The following is a 5,889-nucleotide window of genomic DNA, read 5'->3' as shown; positions in this document are numbered from 1 at the left end:
ATCGATGGGGAGAGAGCCAGTTTGTAATCTAGAAACAAAGCTTTTTCATTAGATTTCAGACAACGTCAACTGGATTGTATGTATGTATGTATGTATGTATGTATGTATGTATGTATGTATGTATGCATGCATGTATGCATGTATGTTTGTATGTATGTATGTATGTATGTATGTATGTATGTATGTATGTGTATTAGTGTATGTGTATCAGTGTGTGTGTGTATGTGTATTAGTGTGTGTGTATATGTATGTGTGTATGTGTGTGTGTATGACTGAGTGTGATAGGTCATTGTTTGGTCACGTGTACTCTGCTTCATTACGCCCCATCCACTGATTTTCCATCTGCGGCACTTCTCACCCTCTCCTCCTTCCTCACTCTGTTTTCCTGTGATAACGTTGATAGATCAAACTCGGTCACTAATTAAGCGTCTATGTGTATAGGTGTATATCCGATTATGAGTATTGAGTATTTAGATATGTACGTGCATGCGAGCTTCACAAATGCTGGTAAAGTTAAGTGGAAAGGATGACCGAATAATACATACACATATAGACATGCACACGGATATACACATACACAAGCAGACACACATACTCGCCACGCACGCACACACACACGCACGCACGCACGCATTCACACACACACACACAGACAGACAGACAGACACACACACACACACACACACACACACACACAGGGGCACACCTAATATATATTGTTTGCTATTGGTGAATGCTTGTAAATAAGTGTGCTTGTGTATACATGTGCGCGTGTGTTCGTATGTAGATGTGTGTACGTATATGTGCGTGTGTGAGAGCGTGCATATGCATGTGTGTATGTATGTGTGTGTGTATGCGTGTGTGTGTATATATGTGTGTGTGTGATTTTGAAAGATAATCGCCAAACGCTGTTGGTGATCTGTAGTGGCAAGAGTTTATTTATTTTCTCCTCTGAGGAAGGACCCGGCCTATAACTATACATGTTTCTCCTTACAACATTGCTTACTATTGGCCATTTTAGTGATTCGAGATTAAACTTTCGATGGAATATCATTTCAATATGGCTCCTGGTAAATTGAAATTAATCACATGACAACAGTCAAAAAATCTCCTATGTCGTTGGTGCTTTAGACTTAGTTTCTAATTGGCTTGGAACCAGCGGGTCAAAGACGTTGCAGTTTTAATTACTCATTGCTTTCAGAGTGAATCCACAACTATATGATTCACTGTGTCCTTGAGGCAGACATGGCTGTTATTTCTAGAAGGCATCGTTCATTCTGCACGAAATAGTAGCAAAACTGCCTTTTTTTTAATCACAGTATAACATCTTGAAAGAAACGTGATTCATTAGATAAGGTATTCTAGATATATCGTGTCTAAATTAAAAACGAGTGTGTCACGGTTGGAGTACTTTACTCATAGGTCGTGATGATAATAGCTCACCTGGGACTAAACGGTAACAACGAAAGGAATCCTCAGATTGTTAAATGCCAATTTGGGAGTACAAAGCTTCCATAGACGTCCCGTTTCCTTACTATGTGCTACCTAGCACTACTGTACTACAGCAACATATGCTCCTAATTTTGAGCCTTCTCCAGACTCACACTAGTTTCTCCCTATGTCACAAAAATAATGCCCATTCCTCTTGTTCTCCTTCTTACAACCACATTAAATTCTTTCTGTAAGCACTTAGCAATATCTCAGATACCAAAAGCCTTTTCTTCGTCTTTTTCTTGAACATTTCTACTAAACACATATTAAGGTCGGAAAAATGGTGTCTAAGAGAAGGAGACAGAGACAAGAAGAGAGAGAAGATGAGAATGTTGTGTAGAAAGAGATGAAGAAAAGGAAGGGAGGAAGGTAAAAAGGTTGCGTGAAAGGTTGAAGAGAAGAAGGAGGTGGGTAAGGTGAAGGAATGGGGAAAGAAAGAAATTATGCTTCAAAGTTTTGTTCCGCATAAAGAAGAACCCCAGAGCAATTTGATCTTTGGCTCGCTTTCGGTAGATGAACAAGTCTCACTGGCAGACATCTCAGAAACTGTTTTAGTGTTTTAATCATTTCGTTTTCCCCTGTAATTCTCCCAACCCATGCATATTGAAGTAAGATCGGGTGAAAAGTAGAAACAGACACAGCAGAGACGTAGAAGAGTGCAGCGTTTAATGAAAGATACATACACTATCTTACTGCAATATCTGTACAGACAAAATCCAATTATTTCTTTTTGTTTGCCTTAATCACAACATTATGAATGAAGACTAGTCTCGACATGTACAATCGTGTTGGAGACAAGATGGTGCTGGGACAATGAGACTGTCTCCTGTGATGATTCAGTGTTCCCTGTCGACACAGCAGCTGGATGATGGCCGGGAGGAAGGAAGTTGATTAGGCCGAAACTAGTTCCTAGTACAGCATGTCGAGTTAGTGAAACTTTGGGCCGAAACAACAGCGTTCTCTATGTAAATCGGTGACCGCATTATTTTTACAGGAATTGCCTGACCACACCAACCATTGACTCAAATTGGTTTTGTTACAATAAAACAAATCATTCAACGCTTGGTTGATTCACAAATTGGCTGAGGTGAGTAGCAAGTATTTGGAAATATAGAAGGTAATTAAATAAAATATATGCATATGCTCAGAAATAAATTTACGTCTTCCGATTGAACAAAAGGCGCTTTCTAAAATGTAAGTTTTGTCTGTTGTTTAGATTGGAACCTGTTATCGGAACTTCCGTTTCCTGTCTACAAAACGATTGAATAGTTTCAATTAATTGTGAAATATCGACAAAAGGACAAAATCTATACTACCATATAATGTTGTGCGCGCGCGTGTAGGTCTGTGCATGTGTCTGCGTGCCTATGTGTGTGAGAGAGGCTTATTTGCGCGCGAGAGCGCACATGGGTGTGTATGCGTCTGTGTATGTGCGTGTGTTGTGTATGAGTGTACGTGTGTGAGCGTTTGTATAAGTGAGCGTATTTTGTGTGTGTGTATGTGTACGCGCTCGTGTGCGTTTGCGAGAGAGAGAATGTGAGTGAAGCATATAAACCTATTCGAAATGTCTATGAGTGTTGAATTAGAAATTTAGATGCTGTTGGTTCAGATAACATATACTAGAGCGGTAATGAAGCCTGTAGTGCCAGTGGTTAGAGAAATGACAGCAGGTACTGGAGCGGCGCTGGTACTGAGGGAAACAAACAGTAGAGAAAATGGTTTGGGATTTGTTTTTCTGAATCAAACTTCTTTTTCGAGAAATCATCAATATCTCCTGAGTCTTGTATAGACTGACGCCACTAGACGAGTAATTTAATCAACTCCTTTCATTCTTATCGCCGTAAAAGCCGCACTAAGACTACGTTGACTCCTCAGAATTGGTGGAGTCGATTGTAGGTCAAATACCTTACACGCGCGCGCACGCACACACCACACAAAAACACACATACACCGCGCGTGCGCGCGCGCACACACACACACACACACAAACATACACACATAGGATGAATTGAGATGGGATCTTTTGTTTGGCTGTACCTGTGGAAATTTTAAAATTTAGTGAAAATTTTAAAATTTGGTGTATTGATGTAATTTTTCATGCTGAATCTCAGGGACTAATTCACTTTTTCAGAAATGCTTTTTTTTTTTTAAGTTGCAGAGGTTTAAAGTTTGATGATTTTTACCCAGTCAGAAAACAGGACTCGGAAGCTGTCATTTTGTGCGTGACTGCAACTGTAAACAAATGAAATATTGGCGGAAATCTGCTTTACGCACGACATATAACCCCTCATAACTCATAATTTTTGCGAATTTGTATTCTACATACAGGAATTAATACGATTATGCAAACCCCATCCAAAAAATTTTTGGTGCGTAATTTAAGGCTTATTTAACTATTATTTTCACGACCATCTCATACCTCATGTGTTTTAAGTATTTAATAAGCGAAACATGATCTCGTGGGTAAGTAGCTATGGAAACAAACACCTATATGTCTGTGGCTTTCGATTGGCTAAAACTATCCAAAATTTGCACACTTTAAAAGTTATTAACTCTTTATTCGTTGATTTATGGCAAAAAGGAATTTCATGTCAATCTCAAGGATCTTTTCTGAATTATGAGGTGTTATATGCCGTGCGTAAAGCAGAATTCCGCCAATATTTTATTTGTTTACAGTTGACAACACGTGCAGTCATGCACAAAACGATAGCTTCCAGATCGTGTTTTGTAACAAGGAAAAAATTATCAAGCTTTCAATCCCTGCAACTTTTTCTCTGGAAAAAGTGAATTTGCCCCTGAGATTCAGTGTGGAAAAATTATATCAATACACCAATTTTTTTAATTTTCACGAAACTTTAAAATTTCCACAGGTTCAGCCAAACAACAGACCCGGGTCTACCCATAAGAATCTTTCCATTATTTTTACGCTTACATTAAAATTAATTTATACGCGCGCGCGCACGCACACATACACATAATCCATACACACACTAATTGCTCAAGGCACCTATGTAAGCATGAGGAAACCTAGTTTCTTCTTAGCCTCATCGAGAGTGTGACAATTGGGGCCAGAGAGTGCTGAACCAACACTCACCTGGTTCTCATTACACTGAAGCATCATGAAATGAAGTGACTTGCCTAGTCTAGGATTCGAAACCATTACCTTATGATCGTTATCTTAACACCCTAACGACTAGGTCACCTCAATCTAGCTATTTGTTTATCTTTCTATCTACCTATATGCATGTGTGTGTGTGTGTGTGTGTGTGTGTGTGTGTGTGTGTGTGTGTGTATGCGTATATGCGAGAGTGTGAATGTATGTCTGTATATATATACGTATATTTATATGTATAAATGTCTAAATGTATATGTATTATGTTACGTGCATGCATGTAGGCACCTATGTGTATATGAGGATGAGGTTGCGTACACATATACATATATACATACATACATATATATATATTATAATAATAATAATAATAATAATAATAATAATAATAATAATAATAATAATAGGGATAAAAATCCAAATTTACAGGTAAAAACTCAATTAAATTCAATTTATCAAAAATTAAAATTAAATTAAGTTTCACAGTATATAATATCAATAAATAATTTAGAGAAAAGAACCAAAGTTCATGAACTCATCCATGAAAATCCACAGTCACATATAGAGAAACTTAGTAGGTAAATACACTAAAATGAACCATAATAAAATACAAAGTAATAATCATAAAATAATATTATAATATTATTTTATGATCATCACTTTGTATTTTATTATAGTTCTTTTTATGTATGAGTACGTAATATACATATGTTTGTGTGTATGTACGTGCATGTACGTATACATGTTTGTGTGAGTGTGGACGTATGCAGACGTTATGAACGCAGGAGGTTTATGTCTATGTATAGTGAAAATATGGTTGCATGTATTTGTTTATCTTTTATCTTGTTTTTTTCTTGTTTTTCTATCAGAGCAACTTCCTTTTTCTTCAATGATTTTTCATAGGGTCTGTTTCCATTAATAGCCGGCGAAAATGCATCATAGCTCTTCGCTTCGACATTCGAAACTCCGAGTACTATAATGACAAGGTATAAAATATACAATACATATACAAATAATCCTCTATTTATCTAATATCGAGGTCTCATTCTTTTGTTGTTACTTTTATTATTATTATTATTTTATTATTATTATTATTATTACTATTAATATTATTATTATTATTATTATTATTATTATTATTATTATTATTATTATTATTATTATTGTTCAGTAGTTTTATTTTTATAGCGTGCTTTCACTTCACTACCGAGCGCAGCTCTGTGTGCCTTGGGTATGTGCTGTGGTTTGCTGTGATGCTCTTATGGTTACTGTATTGAAAGTGTTTT

Source organism: Octopus bimaculoides, chromosome 19 (genome assembly GCF_001194135.2).
Source record: "Octopus bimaculoides isolate UCB-OBI-ISO-001 chromosome 19, ASM119413v2, whole genome shotgun sequence".
NCBI classification, from domain to species: domain Eukaryota; kingdom Metazoa; phylum Mollusca; class Cephalopoda; order Octopoda; family Octopodidae; genus Octopus; species Octopus bimaculoides.
The sequence above is the reverse complement of the archived record's forward strand: the minus strand, read 5'-3'. Positions refer to the sequence as shown.